Genomic DNA, 21933 nt, shown 5'->3' with positions numbered 1-21933 from the left:
TGGCACATATAGAGGAGATTATTAAAAGAATAGAGCAATTAATGGCATGGACATTAATATAGTGTTATAGACAAAGGATGATGTAGCACCAAGCCTAAGGGAAATAGGAATGAAAAAGTTCTCAGACTGCCTTACAGCTAGTCAGTAAGTGAACATTTGCTAAATATCAGTTATAGACTAAGTACTCGGGGGACACAGGAACAAAATTGTCAAAGTCATTGTCTCAAAGAGCTCATATTCCAACAGGAGAACCAGACATTAAACATTCAAGTGGAATAATACAACAAATGTAAATGCTAGAAAATGCTAGGAAATAAAATTGAGAAATATAGGAAGTAGCGATAGGGTGGGGGGCTTCCTTGAGTGAGGTGGTCAGGGAGATTTCCTCTGAGGTCACATTCATTAAGCAGGCAAGGGAAGCATACGAAGATCTGGAGAAGATACTTCAAGTAGATGAAACAGTAAGATGAACGGCTATGAAACTGAGCTGAAGGTAAAGACACAAAGAAAATGAGCCTGGAACAGCTCCAGTGTAGAACCCAGCTGTGCAGAGGGACATCCTAAATGTAAGAGGAAAACAGGTCAGACAGGGTATCCTGGATCCTTTGAGTTTTAATTTCCATTTGACGTGGTAATTCACCCAATGTGATACAAAAAGGTGGTAACTGCTTGTTGTTATTTATGATTTGGAGGCTCTTGTAATCATTTAATGGCAATGCCTATGGGATGACGGTCAAGTGGTAAGGGCTGGTCAAATTCAGAATATGTCTAAAGGTGAGTGAGCTCATAAGACTTACTGTTGGATTAGATATGGAATATAAATGGAGAAGAGAGATTATATTACAGAAACTATAAAGTAGATATTGGCTCTATTTATTGAAAATAAGTAGATTAGGAAGGTATGGGCTAGAGCATCAAAAATTATCTGGCCAAACAAAGGGTAAGAAAATTAATAAACAGTGATGAGAAGATATTGAATAGGAACAAATTTAGACTGAAGGTTCACAGGTGAGTTAGCCTTGAAACCAAGGGATTAGAGGACGCTATCTAGAATTGAAGGCTGAATCTCATGAAGAAATGTCAGCATAGGAGACAAAGGAGGAGTCTCAGAAAGGGAGAAGGAAGAGACATTGGCTTTGCCCACACTGTTGGGAGACCAGGCATCCGAGGATCCTTGATGTCATCTGTAACTTCATAAGAACCGTCTCAGTGATACACTGAGAACAAAATTCTTTGGGTTGAGGAGAAAATAAGAATCAAAGGAATGGAGCAAGAGGGGACAGACAAGTCCCCTCAAGAGCCGAAAGGACAGACTGGCAGTCACTGGAGGAGCCTGTGGGCTGCAAAAGGCTGACCAGGCCAGGCTTGCCTAGCAGTGTGCACAGCTCAGCAGGAGGGGCAAATGCAAGAGAGAAGGAGGTTCACCATAGAAATTTGGGCTTGAAGAAAGTGAGTGGTTGGCCTCTATAACTCAGAGGGAGATGAGAGCATTTTTGTCTTATTGTACATTTTCTCTGTGGAGTATGAGCTGAGCCACTCAGCCTTCTGTCTTCCCATTCCTCAGACTGCAGAGATGGCATTTCACTCTCTTGGGACTCTAGTCTGTACCTACCATGGGACCATCCCCAGCCTACATTGAATGTGATTCTGTAGCTTTGGGGGCCAACATGAGCTGGCAGTAGTTCTTGTGTCTCTCATTTATAGACTTTTAACAAAGAAAGTCAGGTTGTCTGAGCCTTCTTTGCTGACTTTTTATGGGCATCAATTCCTGATATGGTAGCTCTAGCTAGAAGTCTTGGCTCTCTAGCACAAGCCAGCACACTGGTCTAATCTTTTATTGTGGGCTAAAGGAGATAATATGAATGAGATAGTTTTTTTTTTTTCATGCCTGTCACTGCTGTAAGGAATTATCTCAGACATGGTGGCTTGAAACAATGGGACTCTGGGAACTGGATAGGTGGCTCAGTAGTTAAGAGTGCTTCTTGGAAATAAAAAAAAAGAGTGCTTCTTGCTAGTCTACAGGACCCGAGTTCAGATCCCAGTACCTGTATCAGTAACTCACAACCACCTGTAAGTCCAGTTCAGTGGATCTGACCCCCTCTTCTGACCACATATGGCTCACACACACACAGATGCATATATGCATAAATTAAAAAAAGAAAAACAATGGAAATCATTTCTGCCCCAGTTCCTGAGAATAGAGGTCAAAATGTTGGCACAGGTATAGTCTCTCCTGTTGCTCTTGAGGACAATCAGCTTATAATCTTTTCTAGGTTCTGAGGACGCTCAGCACGCCCTGACATTCAGTAGCTTTCAGTTTAGTGATTCTCTCCTGTCACTACCTCACAATTCTGTCTTTACTTCTACCTTATAAAGACAGGTTTGTGAAATTGCACCTATGGTCACCTTTATAATCCAGACAGGTCCTCAGAATCTTTATCAGCATCTTTGCCACACAAAGTAATATTATTTTCTACATAAAAGAACAGTCACGGGTTCTAAAGTTTGGGATATAGGTTTATATTTCTCCTTTGTGACAACCACTCAGCCCATCACAGATGGCTATCTGAAAACTTGAAAATATTTTCTAAAGCTTTTTCCTTTGTTATATATTATTTAAAGAAAAATTGTGATAAAAGATGCAACGATTGACCTAAGATTTTGGTTAGATCAATCTCTGAATAACTATCTTATCAAGAAGATTTACAGCAGCTTAGGTGTATTGATTGCTAGTCCTACTGAGAAATACCCCAAATTGCAGCATTTTGGTTACGTGAATAAAGAATGCATCTGAATCAACTCTGTTTCTTTCTGCTAAGCATCTATTCACACAGGAAGGAAGCAACAGACAACTGGAAGAGAAATTGTCTACATAGGTAGATTTTCCACCTACCCTAGGATCTGAGAAGTGTAGTCAAGCAATTTATTAAAGAACCAGTCTGCTTTTACCTTGCTGTCCTTTCTTGTCAATCAAAAGCAAAAACAAAAACCAAATGTGTAAAAATAGAACGTAGCTTCTAGGCTTAGGAGAGGATAAGAAAAAAATATCTGCACAGCATTATTAAGGCTGTTGGTTATTTCCTCTGTCAGATTGCGTGTTCCTTGTGAGACTCCCCATCTCCCTTCTTGGAATGGTGAAAGCAGTCGCTCACACTGCTGTCCTTGCATTAACCTTCCAGGAGGAAATCCTTTTGGATTGTTAAGTTTATCAGGGCTTTTCCCCTCCAGTCATCCAACCCCAATCCCAACGATTCACTAGAGAGACAGAATTATTCTAAGTGTTTGTAAATAACATCCTCTTTCGGGATGTTTAAAAATGCATCATTGTTCCCTGTCCTCACGGTTGTGTCTCTTCCTGACTTGACTTTAGGTACAAGGCAGCTTTGTTTATGGTTCATTCTGTGTGATGCTTCATGGTACCCGTGATGGTGAAGCCTGTCTCTCGAGGCCCAGTTCTCACCTTGAGGGTGTGGATGGCTGTAGCAATTGCTGGAAGGAGGAATGTGTGAAGAGGATGGGAAGGCTCCTTGTTGTGCTCTTCCCTTCACTGAGGAGCTCATTGCTCATCTCCATCTTTATAGCAGTTGCTAGATCTGCTGACAGGGAGCCATGGTCCACGTCTGAATCCACCTTCCCTTCCGTTTAGAGCCAGCCCTGAAGCAGCTTTCGGTGGAGCCATTTGGGATGGATTAGACAGAAGCTAATCTACTTCCCACAGTGTCAGGTGGAAAAGATTGTGTTTGAATGAAACAGCAGATGGGCTTAGCATTTAGATAAACAACGGAATACTCCGTGCCCCATCTTCAGACCTGAATGGATCCTTTTCACAAACCCAGGTGACTGTGACATTGTGAGTCACCAAGTCCCTTTTACTTCTGTTTTCTTTCTCCAGCAGAGAGTTGTATAACATGGCTGGCTGCCTAAACTTTGGAAAGACCTTCCTTATTGGAAGATAATATGCAATTAACATCACTGATCGGCTTTTTTTCTTTCTCAGACACATTGCTTGTTTTTCCTCTTTGAATCCATTTTCTTTATCTTTACTTGTGTTCACACATTTGCCAGTAAGATTAGCATGTACATTGGTAAGTTGAGTAAATTAGATTGCTCCCCACGGTGTGGGCAGTCTCACCCTGTCTGTTGAGGGACTAGATTGAGTAAAAGGGTAAGAAACAATTCTTGCTCTTTATGTGACCATCTTTTTAAAAAATTTTATTTTATTAATTTATTCATATTACATCTCAATTGTTAGCCCATCCCTTGTATCCTCCTATTCCTCCCTCCCTCCCGCTTCCCCCCTACTCCCCTCCCCTATGTCTATGACTGAGGGGGACCTCCTCCCCCTATATATGTTCTTAGGGTATCAAGTCTCTTCTCGGTAACCTGCTATCCTTCCTCTGAGTGCCTACATGACCATCTTTTTAAAAATTTAAATAATTTATTCAGATTACATCCTGACTATTATCCCCTCACTTGTATATTTCCGTTCCCCCTCCCTCTTTCACCCTATTCCTCTTCACTAGGCCGTTGACAGAAGGGGGCCTCCTCCTCAACCATATGATCGCAGGCTATCAGGTCTAATCTGGAGAGCCTGTTTCCCCTTCTTCTGAGTGCCACCAGGCCTCCCCATCAGGGGAAGTGGTCAAATATGGGGCACCAAAGTTCATGTCAGAGTCAGACCCCGCTCTCCACACAACTGTGGAGAATGTGGCCATCTTTAAGCTGAGATATCTACCTCCCCTTCCCATTGGATGCAGACATGGACTGGCCAAGAACTTTAAAACTGACTCACCTGACTCTGTCTCTGTCTGTCTGTCTTTCTGTCTGTCTTTTTCTGTCTCTCTGTCTCTCTCTCTCTCTCTCTCTCTCTCCTATCTATCTGTTTATCTATCATCTAACTGTGTATTTGTTTGTTACTAAAGGGTAGAAAGTCTACATTTCCAGGAATATGATAATTTCATTATTATACAAACTGTATTAGCACATTACTGTAACACTTGTCAGTATCATGTGTGGGACCCCCATTGGATATACACAGTATGCAACAGTGTTGGCCATATTATTGTTATATAGTATATTGTATTATTTAGTGTTAAACAAATTACTATCTCATTCTAAGATAAACTTATGGCACTGAGCAGGTAAAATTACTTGTAATAAATCTCGACATATGTTTTCTGAAAAAAAAAAAAAAGAATTCTGAAGTATTTAGGAATGGGATTATGTGATTTTGGTAGTGGCACCAGGGGAAAAAAAGATTGGAAATAAAACTGCAGAATGTCACTAGTACTTCAGGCTAGGGGATGAACCCATGCTGGCTCCCCTTTCTGCTTAAGGTGTGTTTGAGAAGCTTTTTGTCACTTCATGGGGTTGATTATCCTCTTGTCTCCTCAGCAGGCAGAGCACCACTGGCCATTATTTGAAATTAAAATGGGGAACATAGTTATTGAACTTCCTTCTTAAATTATGAGGGCGAATTAGGTCTGTCTTCTGAAAACCCATTCTGTAATCCCAGATACTATTTCTGTTCACTCTCTACTTAATATAACCTTCATCAAATAAAGGGTCCTTGAAATGACAAAATTCCTAATTGTTAAAAATATAAAATGATCTATCTCTTTCTGCACTGAATTCTATAAAGTTATTTGTTAATCGACATAAAGGCCTATATTAAAACAATGGATTACATTACAACCTGGGCTACAGTTAAGTCCTCTATGGCATGTTTTATCCTTAGCATTTCATGCATAAGATGATAATTGGATAACCATTAATGTTAGTTTAGAAATTTCTACAGAATTATATATATATATATATATATATATATATATATATATATATATAAAATGCATTTACACATTGAAGCAAATCTATTATAAAAGTTCAAAAGTTGAGCCAGGCATGGTGCCCCACTCCTTTAATTCAAGCCCTTGGGAGGCAGAGGCAGGGGCATCTCTGTGAGTTTAAGGCCAGCCTGCTCTTCAAAGTGAGTTCAGGACAGCCAGGGCTGTTACAAAGAGAAACCCTGTCTTGAAAAACAAAACAAAACAAAACAAAACAAAACAAAACAAAATGAACAAACAAAAAATGAAAAAAAATCCATAGAGTTGGGATAATAGTGTCTGACTAAAAATTAATGAAGAGTAAATGCTAAAACCTAAGCAAGCATTAGCTTTCTCTCTTGGGCTGTACTCAGCCTACATCTGTTCCCAGGGACAGAGACGTGTAACTTTGTTGTCCATTTCTCCACACTGAACACACATCTGTCTTCCCTTTACTTGTGCCCCAGGTTGGCACGTTGGGTTTCTAATCCCTTTAAAGAGTCTGACTGATTGACAGAGCCCTCCTGTGTGGAATACAGAGTGGATGCGCTCTTACCAAAGGAGATTCCTAGAGAATTCTGGCATAGAATGCACACTGAACACACAGCCATGCACTGCGCCGAGTTGCTGTTTTGTGGACTGTCTCTTGAAATTCTGTGGGCACCTTTATAAAGTAGACTGTTTATGTCAGCCAAAAGCTTGCTTCTATGATAAGATTTTATTTGCTTGTCAGTCAACATTTTAATGTCACATTATGATTTGGAGATGATTCATGATGCCCTTTATATTCTTTTTTATTTAAAAGTGACGTTGATAGCAGAAAGTGGGAAATTATCTGTCCTTGGTAAGGACAGGTAAGCGCCATCGCTACTGTCAGTCAGAGTTTTAAATATTTCTGCTAATGTATAGGGCTATCCCTCTGCCTTCCATTCTTTCCATATATAGACCAACCATGTATTTTAGGAGGCTCTGCAAAAGAAATACTCAAACAAGGTTATTTGCTCCCAGTTAAGTAAGGACAGGGAGACAAAAGAAAGGACCAATCCATTCTCACCACCTCTGAATCAACAAATAGCCAGATTTTACAAAAACGGGAAAAGAAAAGTGATGTTTACCGTGTCATGTCTTAAAAGGGAGGAAAACAGGTTAGATAGGGAAAGAGATGAACAGAACTTTAGAGATTTGAAACAACTATGTAGATATGATGAACATCAGCTAGTTCCTTCTTGCTAGGATGTGTGTTTACAGGTGTGAGCACACGTGCATTCACATGTATCATGGAGGGCAAAATAGAGCCAGTGATATTAAAGAATGTATAATAAATGATTATGACAATGTGTACAAACGTGGGATAAGAGATATTTCTGTTTGTCTGTTAGAAAAAAGTAGAACCTTATTCTGGAGATGATAGAGAAATTTTGTGGTGTTGGCTTTTTGTTTTTCATTTTATTTATTTATTTTTAAAATATATTTTATTAATGTATTCATATTACGTCTTAATTGTTATCCCATCCCTTGTTTCCTCCCTTTCCTCCCTGCCTCCCATTTTCCCCTTACTCCCCTCCCCTATGACTGTGGCTGAGGGGGATCTCCTCCCCCCTGTATATGCTCATAGGGTGTTGGCTTTTTAACCTTGCATTGTCTATATCATGAGCTTTCACCAGCAGCCCAAACACTCATATAGGTGCTGGGCCTTGGCATACAGCTCAGCCTCTAGGGCAGCAAGCTCCTCCTCCTCAAAACACATCCGTTCCTCTTCTATGTAAGCAGGGGTACATTTCCATTGTCTTCTATCGTTTCCCTGTGTCCCCAAACTCTTCCTCTGTGTGGATGCTAGGAATTCCTCCAGGGTCCCAAGGTGGTCTTGGTTGGTGCCCACCTTCTTCATCACGTGCTCCCATGTATGAAGCTGTTCTTCCTTCATCTCTCTCATGTCATCCTCCTCATTTTTTGAGTTGTATACCTTTTCCAACTCTTTGGTAAAGAGAGCTTCCAATTCTTGCTCATCTAGAACACTATCACTATTGATACCATGCACTATGAAGAAGGTCTTAGGGTTGAACCTGTTGAGATCCAATCCATCCAGCTCGTCCTACAACTCCTTCAGCTGGGCGGCTGCCAAGGACATTGAATTTGGGGTATTTCCGGTGTCTGTGCTGTTGTTCTTGTATCTTCCTCTTGGCTTCCTCTTGCTTCTCTTGCAGAGACTCCAGGTAACATATTCTCTCATGTTGCCAGAGCATTTCATAGCGTTTGAACTCTTCATGATGTGCAGCATCATACTGGATGAGGTCTCAGGTAGCCCTCTGGATCAACAGCTCTAGGCCCCAAGCCTCAAATATGTACTGGTTCTGAGGATCCAGGTATTTAAACTACTTCAGGAGGTTCAGGTGGTCCACCTCCCAGGTTGGGCTTGTGCTTTGCATCCATCTTGGCCTTGAGCGGCATCCGCAGCCTTGATACCTCCTGTCCCTTGAGCTCATTAGCTTAGTGCAGACATGGTGACTGACATAGTCTAGCTCTCAACTCAGCTTTCCACTGTTGATGTCCTCAGCGGTAGCAGTTTGCAGCTTCTTCCAGAAGTGTCCATCAGTCTCTAGTGCGTTGATGACCTCCTGGAGGTACCAGTGGTGGCACAGGCCCATGCGCGGGCTCTCAGTTGCCCGGCTGCCCTCTTGATGATATGCCACATGGTCCACAGGCACCGCTAGCACAGCAGGGTGTTTCCCCAGCTATAATCACATTTCTTTGTGTGCAGGGATGAATGTAGGTGAAGTTAAGGTTTAGGTACATTTCCTTTTTTTTTTGGATTTAAGCAAATAACATTTAAACATTTTTTGAGATTTTAATATAACTCTGTCATTCCTCCTTTTCCTTCCCTCCAACCTCTTTTCATGTACTCCCTTGTTTTCTTTCAAACTAATGACCTCTTAGTTGTTGTATGTATTTATGTGTGTGTGTATGTATGTATGTATGTATGTATGTATGTATGTATACATGTATGTATGTATGTATGTGTGAATCCTGCATGCATGTATTTATTTATGTATATTTTTAAATACATAAATACAACTGGCTTAGTTTGTATAATGTTAATTATATGTATATGTTTTCAGGATGACCATCTGGTATTGAATAACCAATTACTGTGTTCTTCCCTGGGGAAGAGTATTTCTTTTCTTTTTTCTTTCTTTTTTTGGTTTTTCAAGACAGGGTTTCTCTGTGTAGCCTTGGCTGTTCTGGACTCTCTTTGTAGACCAGGCTGGCCTCGAACTCACAGCGATCCACCTGCCTCTGCCTCCCAGGTGCTGGGATTAAAGGCGTCCGCCACCATGCCCAGCTAGTATTTCTTTTACTTTGAGTATTTCTTAGCAAACTGTAATTCTTTGTCTAGGGTTGTGACCTCATGAGCTTTTCCTCTCCCTCATTAGGATGTTTGTTGGTATTGTTCTTGTTCAGGTCACGTTTAGGCAGCCATGCTGGTAAGACTTCATGGGTGTAGCTTCTGACATTTCTAGGGGGGACACAATCGCTGTCTCTTAGACTGTCTTCTGCGTTCACTTCTGCAGTGATTGATCCCTAAACCTTAGGTTCAGAAAATGTGATCTAGATAGAGCAGTTGGGAATGTGTTCTGCATTTTGATTAGTTATAGTTTTTTTTTTTTTGTAATGGTCTTTGTCCATCTCAAAGAAAAGTTTCCTTCATGAGGAGTGAGAAGGACACTTACCTGTAGGTATAAACATACGTATTAAGAATGATGCTTTACTAAAGTGAGGGTTGTAAGTTCCCCAAGACCTAAGATTTCACTAGCTTTGGGTGGTGGGAAGGTTTCCAGTACCATGCACGATTTACTCCTTGTTGGTAAGTCTTAAGTGTTAATTAGAGAGCTGTTGATTATCGCCAAGGAATGAGCCACTACTGTACTCTTAGGGTTATTGGCCATGTCGGTGACTGTTGTTTCATAGACATCTTATGTGGGTAGGACTATTGGTGTCTCCCTCCCTTGGAAGTGTGCATGGTACCTCAGGGTCAAATCCAGTTTGGGTCCCTTGGACCTTGTGTCTGAAGTGCCAGGTGTCTTCAGAAATAAGAAATTACTTTACACTTCTGCGGGACATCCGAGGGCAATCCGATAGCTTATAATGTTTTGGGAGTCTCTTAGACAGCCGTGACCAACAAGTCAAAAGAGAACTTCTCATGCATGTTGTTCAGTGGTCTGTGGCTCTCAGGAGAGGCATTGTCGGTTGGTCACATTTCTTATTTCAAGGGAGCAAAAAGCCATAAGCATGACAACAGTATAGAAGTTCATTGAATGTGGGAGTTCCTGAAGTTCTGTAGCGATATCTATGTGTCATTTTCATGCTCATAGAAGAAATGCACTTGCAAGAACTTGTTTTTTTTTTTTTAGAAACTTTTGACCTCTCATATTTCCATGAACCGTCATTAGGTTTTTGGTGAGTTTCTTTGATCTATCTATGACTAAAAATGAGGACTTCATTTAGCTAATATTTCCATTTATACTTTCACATTTTTGATACCATAATTCCATCACTACTTTATATAGAAAAGCATAAGAGTAAGGCATTGATTATCATTATTATTATTGTTATTATTATTATTATTATTTTGAGTAACAGTTCCATCTAGTTATGTGATGAACTTCAGAACAAACTCATTATCCTTGGGAGAAGATAGTGTTTAATCCAGTTTATGCTGAAATAGGAGGTGCTGCTCTTAGTGTCTCCAGGGTCAGACGATGAAATTATCATGGGAATCCATGCTTTCTCAGGTAATAAAGCAAATTGTCATTTTTTGAAGGCTTAGGTGTAATAACAATCTGTCTAGAGAAAAACCAGGCGGTGAAATCTGATAGTTTGGATTAAGAGCTGCCTGTGATTAGCTGCATTTTGATTTTATTGGAGGATTGTATTCAGTTCTTCCTAACCAGTATCTGACAGAGAGACATCTTGAGAAAACTGTCCTCTGAGCTGGCAGATCCCGGGTCTGTGTCTTCTTGGTGCAATCAGACTGTCTAAAATCTTTACCAAATGTTTGTTTATTTATGGCTGCTGATTACACTATCCATAGCAGTGCCTAAAACTACTTTTGGTGGGTTTTCAGATTCTGGAGTTCAGTCAGGATTTGTGGCTTCAATTGGAATGATCCCTGTAGCTAAAAACAGGAACAACAGGACCGGTAGGCCATCCCACCCTTTGGCAATCTCAGGATTTCTCCATGTTCTTGCTCATGTGATTCCACTAACGTTGTAGGTTTATGTATGAATTATTACATAACATTTATGACAACATTCTGGCAAACCATACAGTATTATTGCATAACATTCAGTCGTTATCTCAGTGCCAGACTCTCTCTCTCTCGTCTTGTCTTATGGCATGGAGAGAGACAGACCATGAACATCATAGACGGATGGTATGAACCATCAAATGGAAGGAAGCTGCCTATGACACCAAGTCATTACCAAGGCTAGCAGGCATAACTTTTTAGTTTACTACACTCTTCTTAGACGTGAAGACAAGCTTGTTTTCTCAGAGCAGCTACGCTTCCCCCAAAGTACCCTTCTTCTAGCATTATGAAAATGCAGTATTCTTTGGGTAGCTAAAGACAACTAAACTTTTTTTATTGGATTATGACTTCATACTTTAAACCTTCAATGAACAACCTTAAGATAAATATCATTATTCAACATATACTTTTTGCTGCGTGTTTACTATGTCGCAAGCACTATTCTATGGTCAGGGATACCACAGTGACTAAAACTGATGACAATATGAGTCCTTAAAAGGAGTGCACGCTAGTGCCTGTGTAAGTGTGTGAAATGTGTGTGTGTGTATGTGTGTGTGTGTATGTGTGTATGCATATGTCCCCATGCAGACAATCATGTACAACTATTACATGTGATATATCAGGAGTATAAACAAACAAGGTAAAGAGGAAGGGAAGTTAAAAGCTTAAAAGCATAGTTAGAGGAAGGCTCTCTTTAGAAGATACTGAGGTAAAGACCTGGAACAGGTGAGGATGTGAGCCATGTGGCTATAAGCAAGGAAGAGCCTATAGGCTGAGGGAAGGGTCAGTACATGGAAAGGACAGCACATGTTTCCCACAAGGAGTTCTAGGATGTCAGGTCAGGTGTGAGGTATAGGAAGTGAAGGTATGAGAAATGACAGAGGACGACAGAGATTTAACAGCAGATGAGACTGTGATCTGGACTTGGGGGCCTTTATAAGGACTTCAGCTTTTCACTTTGTAATACGACCAAGTGCTGTTGGGAACATTTGGAGAAAAATGTTAACTGAGAGAGGAAAGATTTAGTCTAATTCATATTATGCTCTAGAGTTCCCGTTTATAAGATGGAAGAATGTTCTAGTAGGGAAGACATAGAAGACAGTCCAGCTTGGGTGTGTTAAACATGTCAAGCATGTTCTTGAATGTTGTGATGCTTACATTTAGGGATCAACTTGACTGGGCTATGGTATATCCTGGCAGCGAGTAGATTGCTACTTCTGAGTATGACTGTGAGATGTTTCTGGAAGAGGCAGGCCTTTGAATTAGTGGGCTGGTAAGGAGGAGTCTCCATCTCCAGTGTGTGATGACTCTCTGACCAGCTGACGGCCTGCATAAAGCTCACAGAGGCACAAAGTTAATCCTTCTCTCCTGGGGAGGGGTCATTCATTTTTTCTTCACCTTGGACATCAGGACTTCATCTTCTCTGGCCTTCAGACTGTGAGACTTGTATTGATCTCGTCCATTCACCTCCAGTGTCTCAGGTTTTCAATCTTGTCCTAAGATCTATATTGGATGTCATTGTTCTCAGGCTTTTGGACTTAAGCAGAACCATGCTACCAGCTTCCTTGGTTTTCCAGGTGGCAAATGATACATGTTAGTAATTATAATCAAGTGAGCTAATTCACCTAATTAATTCACATCTATCTATCTATCTATCTATCTATCTATCTATCTATATCTATCTATCTATCTATCATCTATCTATCTATCTATCTATCTATATCTATCTATCATCTATCTATCTATCATCTATCTATCTATCATCTATCTATCTATCTATCTATCTATCTATCTATCTATCATCATCATCATTATAATCATCATATATATGTATATATCTCTCTTTCTATATATATATCTATCTCTCTCTCTATATATCATCTATGTACATATCTATGTACATATCCATCTACCACCTATCTATCTTCTATTGGTTCAGCTTCTCTGGAGAACCCTTATATAAAAACCATGCTTCCTATAGTCCATTGTTAGGCATACCAATTTTTTGGTTATCTAGGGCCTCATTTCTCTTGTATTTACCACACACCTTTTCTGCCTTGTAAGAATACCTTTCTTGTGCCAGTTCTCTCAACTAGTTAATCTTTAATCTCTCAAGATTCAACTCAGTGATTAGTCTCTCAAAGAAACCTTCCTAATCCTGTTGATAAGGTTAATGTTTCTATAGCACTCACAAATTCCTCAATGCTGAAGTTGAACTTTCAGAGCATATGCTATTTGGGTAGAAAGACTCTTTTTCCATTGCTTACCCCAATATGCAAGTCTGGCTTAGTGCCTGGAATGTGGTAGTATGCAATTTTTTAAATCATTCTGCATTTTCTTTCAAAGATTATAATTAATTGCCCCCCCAGACACATACAGATTCTCACACACAGACAACTTTCTTTCTCTTTCACACAGACATACACAGTCAGACACAGACACATAGACACAGACACAGACAGACAGACAGACAGACAGAAAGATACCTGGATGGACAGACATACACACACAGATTGCTTGCGCACGCACGCGCGCGCGCGCACACACACACACACACACACGCACACACACACATGAGTCTCACACTGTGGCCCAGGCTGAACCTCTTTCTCTCTTAACACAGACTGACTTATACGACTTTCTTAATACAGACATTGCACGAGGGCTGAGATAACGTTGACAGATCTGGAAATCCTCTCAAATGCCTGAAGATTTCCCTTTCTGTTGGCAAGGCCACCTCATGTTTATGTTATATTCAGGCTCGCTCGCCTAAGAATTTTCTCCATTTGGAAACACAATGAAGTGTTCAGTGGCAGGTCAATTAGTCCAGAGAGGGCATCACATGTTTCCTGCACTTGGGGGCCACTATTTATTCATGCCTCGCATTTCCTCAGACATGTCAGCACCCATGTCTTAGCTCTGTAGAGTGTCAGCTGCTTCCATGAGCGGAGGCACTGAATCACTGGTAGTGAAATGCCATTTCAATTCCCTGCTATCTTTCACGAAGGATATTTGTAGAAGTGACTTTTCAGCACAGAAGTGAGGACGGAAATGGAAGTGCTTGAGTGGTAGAAGGCAACTTATTAGGAGCATATATGCTGTAGTTTACCCACCAGCTGAGATGCACACACAACAAAGTGTGCATAGCTAAAGGGGGAAAGCGAAGATGCTATGAGGGCAGCCGTACCAGGGGAGACACTACCTTAATGAAAACATCATATTTTCACTTACCTATATGTTAGCTTTAATTTGTCAATGGATCAGATTTATCTTATTAAATAAGTACTGTACATTTTTTTTCCTGGACTAGAAAGTGAAATATTTGGGGACATGACTTTTGTCCTGAAAATCTCTCTAGAAGTCTGTGTGGACATTTTTAATTAACACTGTGGCACCTGACAAGAATAAATCCTTTTGTGGTGATAAGCTAGAAGCAAGAGTTCCTCTTTTCCCATCCCAGGGAGTTGGACTGTGGCAGCAGTGCCTGACCTCAGAGAAATCATGAAATGGGCAGAGACTGTCACTGGAGTTTCTTCCAATACCGAGATATCTTGGTGTCTTAGTCAGCATTCTATTGCCGTGAACAGGCAACATGACAGTAACAACTCTTTTGGAGGAAATCATTTAATTGGGGCTGGCTTACAGTTTCAGAGGTTTAGTCCACTATTGATATGATGGAGAACATGGCAACAAGCAGGCAGACATGGTGCTGGAGAAGTGAAAGTTCTACATGGATATGCAGGCAGCAGAAAGGGAGGGAGCGAGGGAAGGAGGAAGGGAGGGGGAGGGGGAAGCTTGTTTTTTTTTCTCTGTATATATATATATATTTTTGTTGTTGTTGTTGTTGTTGTAAAGCTGATAGCATAAAGTACTTTTCAAATGGACCTTACTGGAACGTTTAGCTAAAAAGCCCAAAGGATGCTATAGCTGAGGCCACAGCTGACGGCTTCAGAGTCTTTGAATAATGGGATCAGATGTCTGTAAGCTGCATGCACAGTTGGTTTCTGCAGACCGTCCTCCCACACGGCTTCCTGTTCCAGGGCGGGAGGAGTTCCTCCTCTCCCCAGCAACTGTGCGTCCGAACGGAACTTGCGTTCCTGGAGACTGACTATCCTTTGATTAGCCAGCTTCACATATCCACTGGTGCAGTAGAGCTGGAAGGATTTGCTAACTTCACACATGGAGCCGTATGTGACGTCTGAGGCAAACCGTGGTGCTGATAGGCACTCAGCTGCTCTCACCACACACTGCGTGCGTTGTGCTCTGTGGGAGGAAATTTTGTTTAGTAGGTGGGAGTTGAAACAAATGGCTGGCACTTCTCTCTCTTTTAGCACGTTTGCTAGAGAGGTCTGAAGCTTATGTCAGAAACACATCCAGGTCCTGATGCACAAGTTATTGTTGATTTGGCTTAATTCTTTTTTTTTAAATTTTTTAAAAGATTTATTTATTTATGATGCACACAGTGCTCTGCCTATATGTACACTCCCAGGCCAGAAGAGGGCAGCACATCACATTACAGATGGTTGTGAGCCACCATGTGGTTGCTGGGAATTGAACTCAGGACCTCTGGAAGAGCAGATGGTGCTCTTAACTGCTGAGCCATCTCTCCAGCCCCCGATTTGCCTTAATTCTTAAAATGGCCTTGCATTGCATACATTTATTTCCTTATTTTATACTGTTTTATACTTTGAGCATATGTAATGAATTTGAGTCATTTTTTTTTTTACCACCTTCCTCTTTATAATCCTTTTACGTCTCCTGAGCTCTTTCTTTTTCCCAATAAGTTTCCCTTACTTTCCTGTCTCAGTGTATATGTGTGACGGTTTAGCTGCAGCATGACTGTGAGTGGGAGGTGACTTACCTAACCGTGAACCACTGATCAAGGGCTGCACCACTGAAGAAAACGACACCTTGCTTTTAACAATCATCAACCGCCGATAATCCCTCAGGGAGTGATGGAGCCTCATGGGTCCCTCTTCGTCCATGAAGGAATGTTGGTGCCTAGCCTCGGGTAAAACAGTAACCATAGTTTCCTATTATCTCCATAGCCAAGCGATTCTGACCAGGTTCATACAATTAAACTAAAATTCCCTTCTTACCACATGCTTCCCATCCATCAAGGAGTGATTGGTTTCTCCCATAATAGCCATGCCCATATTGCATCTTCCTCAAAGGTTGCTGTGGTAACTGGCAGGATCCATAGCCGCATAAGACGTTTTACGACCTTTTTACTTCAGGGTCATCATAGCACCTCCTGGCACTATAAAAGCTAGAGGGCAGGGAGTAAGCTTCCTGCTCTGTTTCAGCTTGATTTCTCTATGTCCTGTGACCAAAGTGTGTATTGTCTTCGAAAATAGGCTCTCGTCTTCTAGTTCTAGTGGACAGCCAGCAGCAATGGCCTGTATTGTTTTGGAGACCTCTGGGATCTCCTTAGTCAATAACTTGAATGGAGGTGTCCCTTGACACTTGGATCTTCTCTTGACATATAAGCAGCCTGCCTCTAGGTTGCTTAGCAACCTTTGATGTTCTTGCCTGCCACCACCAGGTGTGTGCCAAACTATAAGGGGCCAATCTCTCACCTTGTCTCTTTTTTACACTTTGTCTAAGGGGCACCTCTTTTTCCATTTCTCTCTCTCTCTCTCTCTCTCTCTCTCTCTCTCTCTCTCTCCATTATCTCTCTGTTTTTGCCTCTCTTTACCCTCATGGTCCACTCAGGCCCTAACTCCTCTTCATTTCCCTTCTCCCCAAATAAATCTCTCCATATCGTATCTGTTGCATGCCACTCTATTTTTAAATCCTAACATCTTCATTTAATACATCATAGTTCTTACACGCATGAAGAGTATCATACTTTCATTCTTTTTATGTAATAAAATTGTCTTAGTTTACCCTTTATTGTTGTGATAAAGCACTGACTGAAAACAACTTGGGGAGGAAAAAATTAATTACATCTTGCAAGTTAGAACCCATCATGGAGGAAAGCCAGGGCAGAGCTCAGCGCAGGAACCTGAAGGCCAAGACTGAAGCAGAGACTATGGAGGAGTGACGCTTACTTGCTTGTTCTCCGTAGCTTGCTCTGCCTGTTTTTTATGTCCTCAGGACTACTTGCCCAGGAGTGGTACTGCCCCAGTGGGCTGGGCCCTCCTACTTCAACCAGTAATCGAGAAAGTGCTCCATAAAGTGTTTTCATTTTATATGTACCAACGTTTTGTCCGCATACACGTCTGGCCACCATGTGTGTGCCTGGTACCACTGGAGGCATGAAGAGGACATTGAATCCCCTAGGAATGTAGGTTACTGACAGTTAGGAGCCACCACGTGACTGCAGAGGATCAAGCCTGGATCCCCTGGGAGAGCACCTAGTGTTCTGAACTGTGGAGTCACCTATCCAGCCCCCCCAAAAATGTCCTAAAACTTGTCTACAGACAATCAAATGGGGGCCTTTTTTAAATTGAGGCTTCTTCTCATATATTTCCAGCTTCTGTCAAGTCAAAAATACTAGGTGGACAATGATCAGATATGTATTATCTGATAACTAGTGTTTCATGAGTACCTGTTCATCTTAATGAGAATATTACCCCAAAGTTTTTTCTTTGAAATTATGGTCTCTAGTTGCTTTCCTTAAGTTGATACAGAAGAATTTGATATATTTTTTTCTATTAGCTACCACAGTAGAAATTCCCAAATGAGAAATGTTATGTAAATAATTGTATTATATATAGTTGTATCACACAATTTTATATTACCAAAATTATGCATTTTGAGAACTAGGAGTTCTATTTGGTAATGAATAAAAAACAATGATTTTTTTTTGTGAAATAAAACTCTTATAAGATTTGTGATGTATTAGTTTGTAGGAATTTACAGAAGCCTGGAAACTGGATTCCGAACCTGACTTCAAATGAAATGTTTTCCTACTTACTGTTTGACTTAGAGAAAATAATTTCTTCCTTTCATTCTTTCCTTCCTTCCCCTCTTCCTCTTTTTCTTCCTTCCCCTTCTTTCTGTTGGTAATAAGGATTGAATCTAGATTCTCATATAGCTAAACAAGTGCTTTACTGCTGATGTATATATCCACAGTCAAGAGATTTTTGTGCTTGCATCTCCAACTGTATAAGATGTAGGCAAAATAAATAGCTTCCTTTTGGAACTGTGGTGAATTTCAAAAAAGTAACAAAGGTTAAGCTTATATCATGCCTACGCCATAGGTGGACTTATCTGATAGAATACAATTGGTTTTTCTTTAATCATCTCAGAGATCTGAACAGAGATAGTCACCAGGAGACATTGCATGAGGTCTATCCATCACCACAAAGAGCAATTTTAGTTGTTTGTGGTCAATGCATGCTTTGGAAGCTGATTATTGGTATGTACTTTGTTTTGAGCTGAGTTAGAGCATTAGGCCCCACATGTCTGAAGAGTGCAATAATTATTAATGTTAAAAAGCCCTGGTGAAAAAGTTAAGACTAAAATCAAAGGAGAGAAAAGAAAGAATATGGATTATGATAAGAAAAGATGCACGCCAGTGCTGTGGACCAATGCTTCAACTGCAGAAGTGATTTAGAGAGGCGAAGGCTGACTTGATTGATACCGTTTAAAAAGAGGCAAGGCCAAGAGATCGAGTGGCCCCCAAACATTAATGTATTTTTCCACATTACAGAAAATGGTCCTTGGAACCCAGCACTAGTCCAGAAGGTAGTTAAAAATATAACTGGGTCTGGGTAGGAGTTGAGGGCTTGCTTAGGTCCTTATAAGGTTGCCTGGCCCAGAAGGCAGAGACAGGTGCTCTAATAGGACCTGCTGCCTGTTGGACCATCACCATCATGAGGGCCTCTGAGATTATCAGAGCATAGGAAAAACTTGATAATTGCATGGCTTTTCTATAAAATAGTCTTTTTTTCTGTTACAACCCCTGTTCTGTTACCTTAAAAGAGAGGCAGTTAATTAGCATATCCATCAGAGGCACTCAAGTCCTCCCCACAACTTCCTGAACAGAGGAGAGAGAGAGAGAGAGAGAGAGAGAGAGAGAGAGAGAGAGAGAGAGAGAGAGAGAGAGAGAGAGAGAGACACTAGATAACCCTGATCAGTTAAGGGGATGAGGTAGAAAAGAACAGAGACCATTCCATTCACTCCTGAGGTGGGGAAGGATGGCTGCTTTAGAGCAACAAAGGAGCAATTTGCACCTGGATCTGGGAGCTGCAGTCTTTGTTAGTTTATGGTTAGGAACCAATGGGGTTGAAGCTTCAGAGCCATCTTGTCTGCACCAGCAGCTCCGGGTGGCAGAAAGCTGTCTTGTTCATGCATCGGAAATGACATGGCAAAGAAAAGTTTTGAAATTAACTTAAACATATGAAATAACTTGAAACACTGAAATATTTAAACTTTCTTACTTGGTCATAGGCTGGGACTACAAACATCCCAAGGCGAAGTTTCTTCTCAAGTTCCTCTGCACAGAACAGTAAGTATAGTGCTGTATACATTTTGGTATAATTTTCTTGTCATTTCCCTTTGTTAACATTGGATTCATCTGTGTGAGTTGCACATTAAATGAAACAGTCTTTTTTTTTTTTAAAAAGGTTGTAGGATTTTTACCCCTGACAAGTTGCTTATCTGTCCAATGTGTTAGCAATTAACACGTACTCCTTGTTTTATGTGATTCACAATGTTTTTCAGAGTAGGATAAGATGTTGAGGCATAAAAAGAACGCTCACTGAATAATTCAACTTGATGGGAAACATAAATAGGTCATTGGAAAATCCCCTCAATTTTCAATTTTCACTCTCTCTTTAAGGAAATAGAGTTTAACCATTGTGTCTGTTTGTGTGTTTGTGTGTGTGTATGTGTGTGCATATGCACATGTGTATGCACATATACATTGCTAATGGAGGCCAGAGGTTGATATGAAGGGACTTCCTCCATCACTTTTCACCTTATGCTTTGAGGCATGCTTTCATACTGAATCTAGACATATTTGATTTACCTACGTTGGTGGCCAGTGAGTGCCACTTTCCTGCCTCCCCCTTCGGTGCTGGCATTATAGGAATGTGCTACCACACCAGGCTTTTAATATGGTCTCAGGGCTCTAAACTCAGGCTCTCAAGTTCTTATACCAAGTGCTTGGCTGACTGAGACATTTTCCATTTTGCAAGTAGATATTCGTTTTATTAATTTATTAATTTATTAAGTAGATTTTGAACTCAGTGGATAATGCTGATTTTTCATGTCATAAAAATCTAACAACCACTAATCAGAAAGTTAAAAGTCAAAATTAGTTTATGGTAAATGTGCAAAATGATTAAAAATAGTTATTCCAAGAAGGGTATGTGGTATAACTTTTACAGATACATAGATTCGTAGCTTCGAATTTCCTGAGTCAGAATCTTTTCTTGCTCTTGTGAGGCTTCTTGAATCTGTTGACTCTCTTCTTCCCCACATGAATTCTGTGCAAGGTGTTGGAGTAGTTTGGTTTCTAGAAGCAGATTCAGTCAGTGGCTCAGGTGTGGCATCTATTTTTCATTTTCCCATTCTTGGTTATCCTTCTCTTTCCTGCACAGGTGTCCAGCTGAAGGAATCCACAGTGGGTCCTCATCACTTGGGCATCACTGTCACCCCCAGAGCATGGTTGATGTACCAAGCAGTGCCACCCTGCTCAGAACGGCTGAGTCTTACATGAGTTATACCACTGAATAGTGTTTCTGGAGCCAGGCACTCTATCCAGAAATGGGGAACATGTCTCCCATTGGTGCTGGTGTCGGTGTCATCAGACTTCGTCCTCAGAAGCCTATGAATTGTCGATGAAAATGTCTGTTAGCTTTTCTGTCAAGCTGGCGCCCCACGGCTAGCCCACCTCCAGGAAGACTCAAGCCTAGGTCACATGAAGGTCACTCATTCTTCAGGTTGTTTCTCCTAGATCATTGTTTTGTTTATGACTTCTTATACTAAGTTTGTTTAATTCAAGGCGAATAGCAGACAGCTTATGGCTTATCTATTCTTTTGGAAGCAAAGCTATATGGCAGGTAACTTATATTTGCAGACTCTGGGGTTGCAAAATGCAGCTGATTTTTAAACAGGAGTCCATTGTCTGTGAGAAGTATGAAGATTTGTAAGTGACAAGATTCCTTTACATCTGTTAGTTCCTGGATGTATAGTAACCAAAGTTTTAGTTTTGAATCAATAAAGTCCAGCTTCATGAGGTTTACCTTCTTTAATACATTTGAGAAGGAGTTTGAATATGTTAAAGTTCTTGTGGAGGTACTCAGTCCCCTTCCTGTAAATTTTGATGCAGATCTGGAGGGGACAAACTATTCAGAAGCCATGAAACAAACAAGTAAGAGCCCCATCTCTGGAAGAGACACACTGTGCTCTGTCCTGCTTCTTTATTTCACAGTTGTTTAACAATATGCTCTCTTTATGTCACTGTGTGACTGTGAGAATAAAATGCCTCCTCATGTGGTTCCTGTGAAGACCGAATGAATCTACAACATGTACAGAACTTCACACAGTACCTGGCCTGGACCAACAGCTACTGTTAATGTATAACAGTCTATTTATTTTATTTTATATAGAGAATTTCCCACCGGATTAAATAAAAAACCCTGAAAAAAAGTGAAATGGTTCAGAGGAACAATCTTCAGTCATGTCCCTGCGTCAGGATTACCTGAAACTTGTGGGTATGCACACACGTTTCTGATCCAGTGTCTGCTGGTGGTACATTATACGAATCTGTGTCTCTAACAAGTTCTTGGTGAATTCTGATGTGGCTGCTCACAAGGGGACTTTGTGAGGCTACCTCCAGCAGCCAAAACC

The 21933-nt window shown here is 40.8% G+C and overlaps 1 pseudogene across 1 annotated transcript; it reads right to left on the bottom strand.

The window, feature by feature from the left end:
* Positions 1-7479: 7479 nt before the first annotated feature.
* Positions 7480-16154, bottom strand: LOC311608091 (nucleobindin-1-like; annotated as a pseudogene). The gene is made up of 3 exons: positions 15989-16154; positions 15072-15325; positions 7480-8554 (listed from the first exon to the last, which is right to left on the bottom strand). The product of its transcript is annotated as a nucleobindin-1-like (transcript).
* Between the last annotated feature and the right edge of the window lie 5779 nt (positions 16155-21933).

This window comes from Acomys minous, assembly GCF_964271855.1.
Source record: "Acomys minous genome assembly, chromosome: 11".
NCBI lineage: Eukaryota > Metazoa > Chordata > Mammalia > Rodentia > Muridae > Acomys > Acomys minous.
Note: the sequence above shows the minus strand (reverse complement) of the source record. Positions and strands in the feature narration are given on the sequence as shown.